General features: G+C 37.4%; 1 long non-coding RNA gene across 1 annotated transcript in view; it reads left to right on the plus strand.

Moving 5' to 3' along the window:
* The window catches only part of LOC116275760, a 56,739-nt gene extending 47,093 nt beyond the window's left edge, over positions 1–9,646 (plus strand). The window contains exon 3 of the long non-coding RNA XR_004184994.1: positions 8,899–9,646. This is a non-coding gene — a long non-coding RNA (uncharacterized LOC116275760). The remainder of the gene's footprint in view (positions 1–8,898) is intronic.
* The last annotated feature ends 7,480 nt before the right edge of the window (positions 9,647–17,126 follow it).

Genomic DNA, 17,126 nt, shown 5'->3' on the forward strand with positions numbered 1-17,126 from the left:
AATCTAATGGGTCTAAAAGAGATATCCCATTGCAGTTTTGATTTGCATTTCCCTAACGACTAATGATCTTGAACATTTTTTCATGCGCTTATTGGCCATTTGTGTATCTTCTTTGGAAAAATGTCTATTCAATTAATTTGCACAGTTTTATTTTAGTTTTAGCTTTTTAAAAAATTTTCCAACTTTTAAATTCAAGGGGTACATGTGCATATGTGTTATATAGGTAAATTGCATGTAATGGGGTTTTGGTGTACAGATTATTTCATCATCTAGGTAATAAGTATAGTACCAAATAGATAGTTTTGTGATCCTCACTCTCCTGCAAGCCTCCTCCCTCAAGTAGGCCCCAGTGACTATTGTTCCCTTCTTTGTGTCCACAGGTATTCAATATTTAGTTCCCACTTATAAATGAGAACATGTGGTATTTGGTTTTCTGTTTCTGCCTTAATTCATTTAGGATAATGTCCTCCAGCTGCATCCATGTTCTGGCAAAAGACATGATCTCCTTTTTTATGGCTGTGTAGGATTCCATGGGGCATATGTACTACATTTTCTTTTTCTTTTTTTTTTTTTTTTTTTTGAGACGAAGTCTCACTCTGTCACCCAGGCTGGAGTGCAGTGGCCGGATCTCAGCTCACTGCAAGCTCCGCCTCCCGGGTTTACACCTATTCTCCTGCCTCAGCCTCCCCAGTAGCTAGGACTACAGGCGCCCGCCACCTCGCCCGGCTAGTTTTTTGTATTTTTTAGTAGAGACGGGGTTTCACCGTGTCAGCCAGGATGATCTCGATCTCCTGACCTTGTGATCCGCCGTCTCGGCCTCCCAAAGTGCTGGGATTACAGGCTTGAGCCACCGCGCCCGGTTCTTTATCCAATTCACCATTGACGGGCATTTAGGTTGATGCCATGTCTTTTCTATTATGAACAGGGCTGCAATGAACATATGTGTGCATGTGTCTTTATGGAAGAACGATTTATATTCCTTTGGGTGTATACCTAATAATGGGATTGCTGGGTCAAATGGTGATTCTGTTTTAAGTTCTCTGCGAAGTCTCTAAGCCACTCTACACAGTGGCTGAATTAGTTTGCAGTCCCACCAGCAGTGTATGAGTGTTCCCTTTTCTCTGCAGCCTTTCCAGCATCTGTTATTTTTTTACTTTCCAATAATAGCTATTCTGACTGGTGTGAGATAGTAACCCATTGTGATTTTGATTTACATTTCTCTGATGATTAGTGATGATGAACATATATGTTTGTTGGCATTCGTATATCTTTTGAGAAGTGTCTGTCCATATCTTCTGCCTGTTTTTTTTAATGGGGTTATTTGTTTATTGCTTGTTTGTTTAACTTCCTTATCGATTCTGGATATTAGACCAGTGTTAGATGCATATTTGTGAATTTTTTTTCTCCCATTCTGTAGGTTGTCAGTTTACTCTGTCGATAGTTTCTTTTGACATGCAGTAGCTCTTTTTTGAATTAGGTACAACTAGTCAATTTTTGTTTCCATTGCAATTGTTTTGGAGTCTTTGTCATGAAATCTTTGCCAGGGATGATATCCAAAATGGTATTTCCCAGGTTTTCTCCTTTTTCTTTATTTCCTTTTGTAGTTTCAGGTTTTATATTTAAATCTTTAATCCATCTTGGATTGATTTTTTTATACGGTGTAAGGTAGGGGCCCAGTTTGAATCTTCTGCATAGGGCTATCCAGTTATCTCAGTAACATTTATTGACTGGGGAGTTTTTGCCCCATGGTTTGTTTTTGTCTTCTTTGTACATCAGATGGTTATCAGTTTGCAGCTTTATTTCTGGATTCTCTAACCTGTTCCATTGGTCTATGTGTCAGTTTTAGTACCAGCATCACGCTATCATGCTGCTTTGGTTACTTTAGGATTGTAGTAGGGTTTGAAGTCACATTTGCTCTTTTTTTTTTTTCTTTCCTTTGAGATGGAGTCTTGCTCTGTCTTCCAGGCTGGAGTGCAGTGGCACCATCTCCGCTCACTGCAAGCTCCGCCTCCCAGGTTCACCTAATTCTCCTGCCTCAGCTTCCCAAGTAGCTGGGACTACAGGCACCTGCCACTACACCTGGCTAATTTTTTGTATTTTTAGTAGAGATAGGGTTTCACCGTGTTAGCCAGGATGATCTCGATCTCCTGACTTCGTGATCCGCCTGCCTCAGCCTCCCAAAGTGCTGGGATTATGGGCGTGAGCCACCACGCCCAGTCCATTTGCCCATTTTTAAAGAAGGTTGTTTGTCTTTTTTGTTACTGAGTTTTAAGTGTTCTTTATATATTTTGGATACTGAACTCTTAGCAGATATACACTGCACCTCCTTCTGAATGCTCATAAAGTCAATGTCACATAAAAGTAAATAATACAAAATTATCTAGTCCAAAGATCATGTAATGTGGAGAGGAAAAAAGTTAACAAGAAAGATAATAGCATTCCTATAGATAATTAAAGTATATCAGAAAGATGTGCTCATGAAAGAAATCCCATTTATATTCTACTATTTCAAAAGAAGTTTAACATATTTTAAAAATAACATGAAATATAGAATAGAGAAATCAAATTAAAAACTAAAATACTGCAACTCACTTACATAAGAAATAAAACTAGATTATCATTTTTAAATCAATGCTTATTTCAGAGGAAAATGGGGTGAATTATTCAAAAGATGAAAAGTTTCCAGAGAAATTACCTTTTAAATACATATAATAGTTATAAATTACCTTTTATCAACATGCAAGAACTCAGAAAAATTTTTATAAAATCTTCCTGATGAATATACTAGAAACTAATTTTGAAATATCTAAAATGACTAGAGAGGTGCTGATGTAAGACTGGCTGTGAGCATTAAATATGCAGTTATTTGATAACCATGACTACATGAGAGTTAAAAAGCAGACAGTGTAGTATGTAATGAAAATATGCTGCAATATTATAAAAGCAGTACCACCATAAAAATAAAATCTGGGGAAAATGAGAACATAAGCAAAAATATTTACTGTTTTCAGTAATCATATGAGTGTTGGTAATATTTGCATTATTATATTGAGAGAAATATGTGCATAATGTAGTAAATCTAGGGAATTTCACCTTTGTCTTTTTTTTTTTTTTTTTTGAGACAGGGTCTCACTCTGCTGCCCAGGCTGAAGTGCAGTGGCACAATCACGGCTCACTGAAGCCTCAGACTCCTGAGCTCAAGCCTCAGCCTCCTTAGTAGTTGGAACTAAAGGCATATGCTACCACTCCTGGCTATTGTGTGTGTGTGTTTGTAGAAATGACATTTTGCCATGTCACCCACATTGGTCTTGAACTTCTGGGCTCAAGCAATCTGCTCACCTGACCTCAAAAACTGCTGGGATTACAGGCATGAGCTACCGCACCTAGCTCACTTCTATCATTTCTTATACCCTTAGGAGCCAGAATTTTTGTTCTATAAAAAAGGTGGCATGATGTAATAGCAAAGATCAGTTAAGTAAAATCTTGTAGTGCTGAATTTTAATTGGAATTATCAATAGGAATTGATACATTTTCTATCTATCTATCTATCTATCTATCTATCTATCTATCTATCTATCTATCTACATATCTATCCAGCTTGCCTAACTCTGTCCACTGAATAGTGTTTGAAACAGCAACCATCCCAGGAGCAGTAATTATCTTGAATACACTGATCCTGTACTGAAACACCTTTTCCCACTGTGGTTGTCTGTGAGGGCTCCCATAATAAAGTCCCACAAACTGAGGGCCTTAAACAACAGAAATATATTTTTACCATGGTTCTGGAGGCTGGAAGTCTCAGATCAAGGTTTCAGCAGACATGGTTTCTGGTGAGGGCTCTCTTCCTGGCTTGTGGATGGCCACGTTTTCACTGCATCCTTATGTGGCCTTACAGAAAGGGAAAGATCTCTGGTGTCTCTTCCTCTGCTTGTAAGGACTCTAATCTTGTTTTGTCAGGATCCCACTTTTATGACCTCATTTAACCTGAATTACCTCTTTTTGGCCCTATCACTAAATACAGCCACATTGGGATTAGGACTTTACATGAATTTTAGGTGGAAACAATTAAATTCATAACACCCACTAAAGGAGAAATGGCTGATTCCAGATTTGGGGCAAGAAATATATAATATAAGCCTTAAACATTTTGCCTTACCAAATAGCATGAAAGTTATCAAAGTTCACTAAATATTACCAACATTGTGTCAAAGGGAGTAAAGAGCCAATTTTTAAAAACTCACACTGCAAAAGATGTGAAAATGTGAACATCAGCAAAGATAGTAATTACAATGGATTAAAACTCATCAAATAGTTTTAAATGCATTAGTTCATAGGGATATTAAAAACAAAGTAATTGGTTGTTTCAAAAGAATGATAAGAACATATTCATTTTATACAAAGTGATAAAGACAAAGAATCAAGCATTCATCCTGCCTTACTACATGAATGATTCCATTACGTGACCAAATGAAAAATACCTCTTTATAAAGAATATTTTAGGTAACACATAAAAATAAATAAATGAAAGAGCTGGGTGTGATGGCTCACGCCTATAATCCCAGCACTTTGGGAGGTCGAGGTGGGCAGATCACCTGAGGACGGGAGTTTGAGACCAGCCTGACCAACATGGAGAAACCCCGTCTCTACTAAAAATACAAAATTAGCCAGGAGTGATGGCACATACCTGTAATCCCAGCTACTCGGGAGGCTGAGGCAGGAGAATGGCTTGAACCGGAAGGCGGAGGTTGTGGTGAGCTGAGATCGTGCCATTGCACTCCAGCCTGGGCAACAAGAGCACAACTCCATCTCAAAATAAATAAATAAATAAATAAATAAATAAATAAATAAATAAGAATAGCTCTTGCAATCTCCAGTGAATGAATGGATCTAGACATTGAGCATCAATGATTGGTAACATCACAAAAACACACAAGAAGAGCTAGAAGTCTTTTGTCAGAAGAGCAGAGTATCACTTTCTCTCTTGCCAAGGGAATCAGTCCTGACTCTCGTCAAGTCTGTGGCTTCACTTGACACTTTTCAAAAAATTCAGAGGACATGGGAGCCTGAAATACCATACTGTGAATATGCAATCCACAACGTGTAGACTGTGGGAAACTGTAAGTCTTCAACAGTTTACCGTAAGAATAAGAGATAGAAAGAAAATCAATAGGCTAAAAGAAGTTTAAAAGACATCAAATTTTAAAAGAAATTAAACTATAGTATGTAAGGATGTCCACTTGGATGATAAAACTATACAGAAATGCAAAGAAGTGATCCTTATCATTCAGAAGGTGTTGTAATGATGTGGTGGCATGGGAGAGAGACTGTGATTGGGACTGGATACACAGAAGGGATTTCTGGCGTGCCTGACCAATATTCTATTTCTTGACAAGGATAATAAATAGAAGACTGTTCAACTTACAACAGTTTATTAAACTATAAGTTTATTGTATGTGGTTTCCCCTATTTGTATTTTTTAATTACTATAATGGCAATTATTACTATTATTATTTTATTTTACAATAAAATGGAAACAATGTCATAATCACATATGTTATGTAACAGAATAGAATTTTCCAAGTGTGTATATGGTCACAAGATCATGGTGCCACTCAGGCTAAGTTTTGACACTTTGGGCATGTCATTTAACTCCTCTAAAGTCTCTATTTTCTCATCTTCACGATAAACATAGTTTGCTGGGCTGCAATGATGATTAAATAAGATAAATTATGCCAAATACCTCACATGGTGTTTGTCATTGGAGAAATGCTTATTGAGTGATAACTATAACTGTCAACTAAATGGTGGAACTTAAGGGTTGGGTAGAGAATCTAGATTCAGAAGGAAGTGAATAATATGAGAGAATATGAGAATTGAGGGCAATCAAAAAACTGCACAAGAAAGTGAAGGATCACTGAGAAAAAAGGAACATCAAAAAAAAGGTCCTGGCCAGGTGCAGTGGCTCATGCATGTAATCCCAGCACTTTGGGAGGCCAAGGCCAGCGGATCACGACGTCAGGAGCTTGAGACCAGCCTGGCCAACACAGTGAAACCCCGTCTTTACTGATAATACAAAAAATTAGTCAGGCGTGTTGGTGGGCGCCTGTAGTCCCAGCTACTCGGGAGGCTGAGGCAGGAGAATTGCTTGAATCTCTGAGGCGGAGGTTGCAGTGAGCTGAGATCGCGCCATTGCACTCCAGCCCAGGCGACAGTGTGAGACTCAGTCTCAAAAAAAAAAAAAAAAAAAAAAAAGTGCTGGGGACAGAACAGGGGAAGGAGTGAAGAGGCCTGCAGTGTTGGAGTCTGGTATCAAGCATGAGGCTGCATTATAAGATATTCTTTAGAATATTCATGGGAGTGTTGCAAAAGGATACACTTTGAGTGTGCCCAACAGAGACTGTCTACATAACCATGCCACTGAAGGCTGGTCCTCATCCGTATTCTTTAGGTCCCTAACGTTGCACTGGTGGCAGCCACAAAGTGAAGTTGAGATCTGATGTTTTCCAAGTGAAGAGATGTTACCTGCCACCAACTCTTGCTCAAATTAATCTTTGCCCTTCCCTAGGCATATGCAGTGGCACTTTGCAGTACCACTATTTTCTGTTTGAGATGAGTGCCCTTCGATTAGTTGAATTAACTATGCATTTAAATATAAAAAGTATGCATTTCAGGGAAGGTAAACAGAGTCACCACTTCTCTCACACTTGTGAATATTAGCCATCTTGTTATAACTTAATAATTCATTATTTTGGGGTTTTTACTTGGTCTTGCTACTACAAATATATATGTCTAAGAACTTTTGTGATTATCGTAGAATGTGAACACTTTCCAGAAGTAAAATATAAGTAAATCTCAGCCTTTCCTTAGGAACTTTGGCTTGTGGATTTGTCTAGAAAAATAGTTGAATTATGTGCCTCAAATACCCTTTTCTCAAAAGCACGAAGCTCAAGGTCAAATAAGCCATTTGCTCTAGTTTAACATGGGTGACTGTGGAGATGAACAGATTTGACATATTTAAATAAAACATTCTAATAGCATGTTCTGGTCTTGGGGGCCTCAGGCAGCATGCGATGTATTTGTTAGACACCATGGCTTAATTACTCTCATAAATGAATTATACCAATTTCAGTTTAAAACCTAAGTGTTACAGTTGAACTAGGGTCAAATTAAACTTCCTGTCAATTATGCAGATTACTTAAGCAATTATGTAAATTGTTAATAAATTCTTAAGTGATGTGGAATTTTTCTTGAGAAAATAATCTGTTTTATGCTATCGACTAAAAGACTTGAAGAGCATGGGTATTTCAGAAAAATGAAACCTCTCACTAAATATCTATCTTCAGAGTTCTCTTGGGAGCATTTGTTATGACAAAGTTAGACCTTCTGATTTCTTGAGGCTGAAAAGTCACAAATTTTCTACTCAAGAACTCCATTTTATGCTGTGAAGACTCACATTCTTCACTGTGCAAAATAGCAATAGAGTTCTGAGGGCTGAGGATGGGGGGGAATGGTGGTGTTAATAAAAAGATCTACTTTAGTCGGTTTTATGATTATTTTAAGATTCTTTGCAGACAACGCACCCCCTTTTTGCCTGTCTCTTGGGCAGAGGGCACTCCTCGCTCGCTCATCCTTCATATGATATTAAACCATGAGAATATGTTGGCCAATGAGATCCAGGACTGAAAATGCCAAGGGATCTCCCTCTTATATCAGGGTTCACTGCAATTTTAATGAACCTGCTTTTATTGTCTTTTACCTCCTGGGTCTCCCAATTTTTTTTTTTTTTGACAGAGTCTTGCTCTGTCGCCCAGGCTGGAGTGCAGTGGCGTGATCTCGGCTCAATGCAACCTCCGTCTTCCGGGTTCAAGCCATTCTCCTGCCTCAGCCTCCCGAGTAGCTGGGGCTACAGGCACCCACCACCACACCCAGCTAATTTTTTGTATTTTTAGTAGAGACCAGGTTTCAACTTGTTAGCCAGGATGGTCTCCATCTCCTGACCTCATGATCCTTCAGCCTCGTCCTCCCAAAGTGCTGGGATTACAGGCATGAGCCACTGCACCCAGCAGGGTTTCTCATCTTAACTTGCATCTTAAGCCTCCATTGAGTACATATTTACTCTCTTCTTTAAAATGCTTTGAAGACAAGTATCAGTCTGTCTCCCTTTTATTTCTGGGTTGTTTTTAATGTAAAGTTCAAAAATACTCTTTAGCAGAATGAGGCCTCTTTTAAAATATGAACATATGCTCTTGTATTAGGTCAGTTCACTCAGGCTGCAAAGAGAAAACAGCTCAGGACTTTTATAATGGAGTTTTATAATTCCCAGGGAGGTCAGAATGAGCAGTTAATTAGTGAGGTCCTGAGGAGTCCCGGAATGTGCTCTGATGCCATAACTTTTTTGGTGCAGGACAATAATCTCAGTAGTCTCTGCCTTCCTATGATTCAGCATTTTCCTGTCTCTACTTTTCTCTCTGCCTGCTTATGTTAACTGCCAGCTCCTTGTATGTGTCTCATATGCCTATTTCTTTAAGAGAGTGGACTTTATTGAGTGGTTTTGTTGTTGCACAAAGTAGTTTCCCATTTGGGGGAATATTCTTAGAGCAAGGCAATTCATGGGCTTTGGGTCAGTTGGGACCAGAATGGAGAGATTGCATGCTGCAAAGCATAGTGACCATGGCAAGCAAAATCAATGTCCATGGCCAACGTTCTTCAGAATGGGACTAGAAAGCTACCTGATAGGCATACATCTTCATGAGGAAAAGGGAAAGAAATGTCATATTAGTGTCTACAGGTGAAAAATTCAGTTCTCTCCTTCTCTCTTCAGAACTATCTATGAGCCTAACATTTGCTATAACTGAAAAATTGAGCTTACAGCCTTTTACATATTTTTCCTCTTTCTAGGTATGTTAACGGGGGAAATCTACAAGTCCCAGAAAAGGAATGATAAAGTATACCTGGATTTGGAAGGGAATGCTCCACTGTTGTAAGAGTCAACCAGTTGTTTGAATCCAGTTGAGGCTTTCCAAAGTTCACCTATGACTAATTGAAGCCCTAATAAAGGCGAAACCTCTGGCCTTCGTCCTCTGTGTTCCCTATCTTGTGTAAATTAACAGCTGAACATGAGTTATGAAATGCGTGACATATCAAAAAGGAAAGCACCTGATACTGGGAAATATGCATATTGATGAGAAGAATGAAAGAATTCCATGAATGCTAAATTATGGGTCTACAGAGGGCTGCTTTTGTTAAAATCGACATGTCCCTATCTGTAAACCCCAGAGTATTCAATGGAAAGCATAAGGGACAAGTGTACCTGGAAAACCTCCCTTAAAAAAAAAAAAAAGAAAGAAACATCTTTGTGATACAGAGGAAAGACTTTATAAAATATTAGATGAAAAAAGCCCTTTCAAAATGTGTTTGCTTTGTAGTGCTTCCCTTTCTAGCTTCTCTGCATACTTAAAAGTCATCACCACCTTGAGTAGATTGCTTACTTTTAAAAAGACATTGCACCTCTCCTAGTTCTGACACAGAGCTACCAGACCTGCATTTTGAAATGTCTTACTGTCATCACCATAAGCATTTCCGTGAAGGCAAGAAAAGCCAAACAAAGCTCTCTCTCTCTCTCTCTCTCTCTCTCTCTATATATATATATATATATATATATATTTTTTTTTTTTTCTAATCTACTCAATGACAATGCATCCAGGACACCCTCTATGGCCCGGGTTTCAGGGCTACATATGACTGCAGACAGAAAGCTATTTCGAGCATTGAAAACAGCCTTATTACCCTGCCATTTTTGTACAGGTTTTTTTTTTTCCCTTTCCCCATGACATTAGAGAGTCCGAAGTGACATACATTTTTTATAGCTTCATAAAGTCGTCTCCTGACCGGGTCACCCTTCTCATAACTAGGGAGCAGAACGCTTGAAAAAACCCATTCATCAACGTGAAAGCAGCCTCTGTCTGCGGGTTCCAATATGCACAGTCTGGTAAGATCCAGCTCAGTGCAAATGCGAACTTACTCCTTTGCTAATGCCAAATGACCCACTCACTTCTATCAGCACACTGAGGAGGACACGGAGGGCACAGTGGCTGTCCGCATCTGCAGAAGTGTTTCTTGACAGAGCTCAGCACCAAGTCTTCTTGCTAAATGTACTGAACACATTCAAAAATTAGTTTTATATTTATACTAATTAAATATTCAATTAAACAAAGATAAAATTATGGAGGGAAATTTATTCTTGCCTAATGAACTATAGCCCATTTATTACTTTTCCACATATACACCATTAAAGTTCCAATGACAAATTGCTGGAATGGTTACCCTCCCTTTTATTTCTTTAAATGTTTTTCCTCTATGCTTTGTTTAGACATTCAAACAAAGAATGGCCTATCCAGGCATGACAGGTAGGTTAAAGAAGGTAGGGAAAGTGGAACCGGGAGAAAATGGTTGTTCCTTAAACTTCTTGTGATCGGCAGAAATTTCCTCCATTAAAGCAGAAGACCATTCAAAGTGATCTCTCCTGTGGAATTTAATGGTGTGATTCAGGAACATGCAGGCTTTGGGATTTGAAAGCAACATACTAGTCATGGACGTTAGCTCTGTTAAAATTGAGGTCTTCTGACAGGTGCAACCAGCCCTCAGGTCAGAATGAACAGAACATTTCACTCCCACCCCTGCACATGATACCCTGAGTTTCTGTACTGAATCTTTTGGTTTTAGAAACCTGAATTCATATTTGAGTTACGATGACAAATGAATAAAGAATGACAAGTCACACTTCGGGAATGTGTTTTCATTTGGGATTATTGCTTTCACGGTATTGTATTGCTTGTACGCACGTGTGTATGCGTACATATACATACACATATGTAATACCAAGATTATATATGGTATGTATATATGTCCATAAATTTTAGGTAGCCATAAATAAAAAAATCTATATGCACGCATGTTTGCATAACTTGATAAACAGCTCAGAAATAATTACAGCATAATTCAGAGGACAAAATAAAAAGATTGCTATAAAACTATTTGGTGTATGTTAAAGAAAATCAAAACAAGGTAGAAAACATCCTTGCCTCTATCTTCCCATGTTTTGGCCCAATGTCAGATGGGTAGATCTAGAAAATGAGACAATATAATTTTTCCAGACATCCTGCCAACCACACCATGCATATATGATGTAGATATGTCACCACTAACGTCTATAAAGGGGCTGCCCCTGGGAACAAAATGACACCCACTCTCTGCCATGCTGTTGACTTCTAGGCTGGGCCTGAGCATGGAAGACTACATCATCTAAAAACTAAAATCATTGTGAGCATCACAGTGGGGTGGTGAGTGAGTGAGGAAGAGCACTAGGAAATAAAACATATCTTGCCATTTATTTATTCTGAGCAGTAGATGCAAGGCTGTTGGGAATGTTTCCACTTACCTTCATAATTTTTCTTTCTATTAAATTGAAAACTTTTCTGAAAATATTTCAAAAACAGCTTTAGAAAACGAGAAGAATTCATCTTTTTAAAGTGGCTGTTGACAACATCTGAGTGTGCCTCTTATTTTTGAAACAACAGATGGTGATGCAATGACATCTCATTTGATTTTAAGACTCAATTATAAATTCAGGTATAAAATAAAATATTGGGATTAATAAAGATCACATCTGTGGGCTTCCCCAGAACCTTCAACTATAAATATGAACCATGTAGTCCCTCAGGCCCAGCTACCTCTCCTTATCCCATCCCAGAACTGATGATTTAATACACATTGTCATTTGCCCACCCAGAGGAACCTACTTCAGTTAAGTTGTCCAATTGTTTATTGTTAACAAACTTAACCTTTTTAATTTATTTTCAAGAAAGTTTAGTGTCTTTGTTTTTTTAAAAAATCATCTTAAGAAAATGAATGATGAATGTTTTTAGAGGGAAAAATCAAGATTTGGAGTCATTCTTATTCAACTTAATACAATGAAGTGCAGGTCAGTAATTTCCTGATAAGATACATTTTGATCATTAAAAAGTAGCTTTTACCATCTCCATTTTCAAAACTTATGGTGTGTTTGGCATAAGAAATTGGGTGAAAACAAAATATTTCATAAGGTACTTGAATACAGCCATGTTCATAAGAACAAGTAGAGTATACAGAATAAAGTTGTTTTTGACATTTCATTAATATTTATTCAATTTCATGTTTGCTTAAATTGATGTAGAATATCATACCAGTTTTGGATTATAACCCTACACTTAAGAAACCCTTTACTTGACAGCATCCTTATAAAATGAACACTCTCAGCAATACTATATGTACAAATACCACGCCAACCTATATTTGCTTTTTCTACTCAACTTTTAATCTTACAAAAACTAAGACTTAATTTTGTCTGTTGTTCTAAGTGCTTTAATAAAGTCATGTCACAACAGTGAATAAATACCTGCAAGGTATGTTATGACCTTAAGTTAATATTCTCTGTTCAATCATATTCTAAATATAATCTGTGACTACGTTTGATTTCCCTAAAATTCCCCTGCAGTTTTCAGGACAGATGGTACATGCAGCTTTCCTCCCCTTTCCTGACTACTGATCATTCAGCTATGTCAATTACAAAATGAACTGCACTTTCAGACTCGCTGGGAGGGCTGGACTGGAAATTTCACAGGGGCGGAGGCAGGGGGCCACATCATTCTCTATTGTCATTACATCCTCAGCACCAGCCCAGCAGCCTGTTAGCACTTAGTAGGTAGTCAATAAATATTGGTTGAATAAATGAGTTAATACGACTATACAAATAAATAGAAACTTTATTGATAGTACAAGCTTGTTAAAAAGTGTTAGAATGGAGAGGAAGTGACACTTTTCCCAATTACTTTACAAGTGAATGAGATCAAAAAGAAAAATGTAAGGAGAAAAATGTTGAGGAAAAGAGGATATAAGAGTTTTAAATAAATAACCAAGGGCCCCTGGAGACTACTTCCCTAATATCTGATGTAAATTACTTGAACTGATAAATTGAGAGCTTCATTCCATCTCTAAATGGAAGAAAAACCTGTGGAAATATGCATGCTCCAGGATCCGGTTATAGATCTTTTTTGTTTGAATAATTGCCCTTTATATCTTACAGAATAAAATACACTTACGGTACCTTCGTGACCCTCAAGAAAAATTAAGTCAAATTCAGATAGAATAACCAAACTGCATCTACCTGAAAATGCCAGACAGTTGGAGTCAATAGTCAAATACACAACTTGGATTTGACTTTATAAGTAATAATACGGATTTCCTCTTTGACTTCGTACTAGAAGTGCAGATTCTGAAGATGCAAACAATCTGCCAGCCCTAAATCCAAGTGCAGCTGGAAAGTTAATGGCTTAAGCAAATTTTGCTTTTGTTTCTTTTTTTTCTGAATAAGAAACATGAGGTCTAGAAATGAAAATGGACAGTCTTTAGTTCATTTCACCAATGAGAAATCTGAATCCTGGAGAAATTTATTTCCTCATGGTCATTTATCCTGTAGGTAAAAGTTTATTTGAATTTGGTCTTGTTACTCTAAACCTTCTGCTTATCCCGCCAAAACAGACTATTGCACCATAAAGAACTATCAGCAGAATAATTCTTTGTGAATCTCTACTCTGTCTCTGTATTCCCAAAGAAGAATCTATCCATAGCCAAATACGAGAAACAAAAATAGAAATTTCCAGCATGTGTTTATACTCAAGTACCTTTTTTATCCAGGACAGACCAAACTTTGTGCTTCCAGAATCCTATATTCAAGGGTTTCAGGGACCTTCTGTGTTTAATATACATCCCAAATTTAAAATAACCCTAATTAGTTGATCACCTCTTCAATTTCCCAACTTTCTCATTCATAATCTGTATTAATGAAGATCACCCAGGACACAATTCTCCATTCCTTCTCTGTCCCACTCCCTTGACCACCAACTTGAGAGAGATGAAGTAACTGAAGCTGATGTGAATTTATTCCCTCTTCTGCATCCTTTTTAAAGGTTACTGTGTTTAAAGGTTATTGTGGTCCACACTCCCATCATATCTCATCTCACCTGCATTAGTGCAAGTGTGAACTTCTGTTCTTGTCCTGCAGTTAAATGGCTTATTTTCGCATTTGTTCTCTCACTTAGATAGGAAATTTATTCAATGCAAATACTGTCTTTATATGACAGCACAGGTTGGTTCTCACAGCAGCTGGAAATGTGTAGTTAATGCAGAGAGCCTAACATGTAGTTGGCACTCAACAAATATTTGCTAGGTTATCAAGTGAATGAATCTAACACAGTGTCTGGAAACATCGTGATCATCTGGTAAATCTTAACTAATAAATTTTTCTATCATTGGCATCTTAATATCAGAAATAAATGAAGAAGTGGAAAAAATGACAGTGTTCAATTCCAAACTTCTTTTGAGAATAATTTAAATGAAACAATACAAAAGCTTCTTTGTTTTAATTCTGTGTGAGTAGAAAAAAATTGCTCCAGGCCAGGTGCGGAGGCTCATGCCTGTAATACCAGCACTTTGGGAGGCTGAGACAGGTGGATCACAAGGTCAGGAGTTCAAGACTAGCCTGGACAAGATGCTGAAACTCTGTCTCTGCTAAAAATACAAAAATCAGCTGGGCGTGGTGGTGCATGCCTGTAATCCCAGCTACTCAGGAGGCTGAGGCAGGAGAATCGCTTGAACCCAGGTGGCAGAGGTTGCATTGAGCCAAGATCGTACCACAGAGCAAGACCCCATCTCAAAAAAAAAAAAAAAAAAAAGAGAGAGAGAGAGAAAGAAAAGAAAAAATTGCTTCAAAAATTGAATCTATTTAAAATACTTATTTTAGGTCAAATCTGCATTTACTAAAAACCTCCAGATTTTCTAGAGGTTTGTCCTTGTCCAAAAGCACTACCACTCCATTTGTGAATAATTATTTTCCTAATGTCAAACTTAATTGTTTCCTGTTCCTTGAGCTTATTCATTTGTATTTGTTACTATTATATAAACTTCTTTTCTTTGCTAGAATTTAGTCTCCAAATCAAGCTTTTGTTATGTGTCCCATTTTTTGAAGAGGGAAGACAGGCAGAAACAGTGGTCAAATGATTCACTCAAGGTCACACAGGATGTCAACAACTCCACCAAGATTAGCCTCTCTGCCTGGGTACAGGATGTTCTGCCACAGCTTGTCCTTATGGCCACCATACACGTATTTATTTATATGCTATCAGTAAATGGAAGTAGCAGGCAATTCAGCTGAAGCTAGTTGACAAAAAAAAAAAAAACCAAAAAAACTTAGCTTTAATGATTTAAAAAATAGTATTTGGATTCCAGTATTTACTAAGCAGAAACGAAAAATAAAATATTACCTAGGTTTCCAGGATTGAGGGTTATTTGTACTGCCCCTTCTGCCAAAACTTTTCCAAGACCTTGTAATGTAAGAAAATGCCATGGGTCAGATGTGCCAATGAATGACCAGTATAGACTGTGCTTGTTGTGATCTGCAGTGCAAAACTACTGTGATGAGTATACTTGGTATATTAGTTCAGTAATTTATCTTTATTATTATAAAAGCATGTTTACTATAGAAAAAATTATAAAACACCAACAAAAATAAAAAGAAAGAAAGAAAACATAATTTCACCTACTCACTGACAGCCACTTTTAACCCTTTCAAACTCTCTTAACCTTGCCTCTGCCACACACAGATAAATGGAATCATATGGTATATATTTTCTAACCTGCCTTTCAGTGGGACAATGTGCCAAGAATACATTTTCATATCAATCAATATATGTATCATGAAAAGTAAACTCTATCATTCTGTGACAGCAACCAAAATCAAACTATTAGAAGGAAAACCAGTAAAACTTGATTTCTGCTTCACACTTCATGATCATAACGGAAGAGAAAACTCATTGTAGCTATTCAAATACTCAAAGTTGTATCAGATGGTAAACAGAGCTCTACAGATTCTTTTTTAGTTTACACATCATAATTCTACACAGTGCAGTTTTACATTTTGATACATATATATGTTGTGTAATGATCAAAACAAGGTGGTTAGTATATTCATCACCTCATTCATTTATGATTTCTGTGTTGTGAGAACATTCAAAAGCATCACTTCTAGCTATTTGGTAACATTACAATATCTTACTGTTAACCTTCATCACTCCACTTTGCAATAAAGCAACAGAACTTATTCCTCTTACCTAATGGTAACTCTGTATGCATTGACCAACCTGTCCCAATTCTTGCCTCTCCCCTTGCCTCTCCAGTCTCCGGAAACCACTGTTCTACTCTCTACTTCAATATATTAACTTTTTTTTTTATAGATTCTACATATGACTGAGATCATATAGTATTTGTCTTTCAGTGTCTGGCTTATTTTACCTAATATGATATTCTCCAGGTTCAGCCATGTTGTCACAATGACACAATTCTATTCTTTTTTATGGCTGTATAGTATTCCATTGTGCATATATACCACGTTTTAAAAATGCATTAATTTGTTTTTGGACACATAGGTTGATTCCATATCTTGCTATTCTGAATATGTTGCAGTAAACTCATGGGAATGCAGATATCTTTTCAAAATACTGATTTCATTTCCTCTGTATATATACCCAACAGTGGGATTGCTAGATCATATGATGTTTCTGTTTTTAATGTTTTAAGGACAGAGGAGCCTATGTGAAGGGGCTTCCGCTGGCCAAATCTGGGGCAATCTGAGTATCAAAACAATTAACTATTAATGGAATACACTACAGCCCTTTATAGGGAACTGCATGCTTATACTGATACATATGAATTGATCTGGAAGTTTCCTAAGGAATGAGATATTTACAGATTTGGAGAGTGCCCCACAAAACACCATTCAGTTAGAAAGGGAAAGTCACACTGGAGAAGCCCAGCAGACACCATCTTCACCAAGTGATCAAAATGCACATCAGTAATGGGCACCTTGAAAGTATGTGCACCCAAGAATGTCACTGCTGTCACACTCCTGCTGAAGATGCTTAACCTGAATTCAGTAATGAGAAAACACCAGCCAAACAAACTGAGGAACATTCTATAAATTCAGAACACTTCAAAAGTGTCCATGTCCTGAAAGTCAAAAAGCATCTAGGCAGAAG

Source organism: Papio anubis, chromosome 7 (genome assembly GCF_008728515.1).
Source record: "Papio anubis isolate 15944 chromosome 7, Panubis1.0, whole genome shotgun sequence".
NCBI lineage: Eukaryota > Metazoa > Chordata > Mammalia > Primates > Cercopithecidae > Papio > Papio anubis.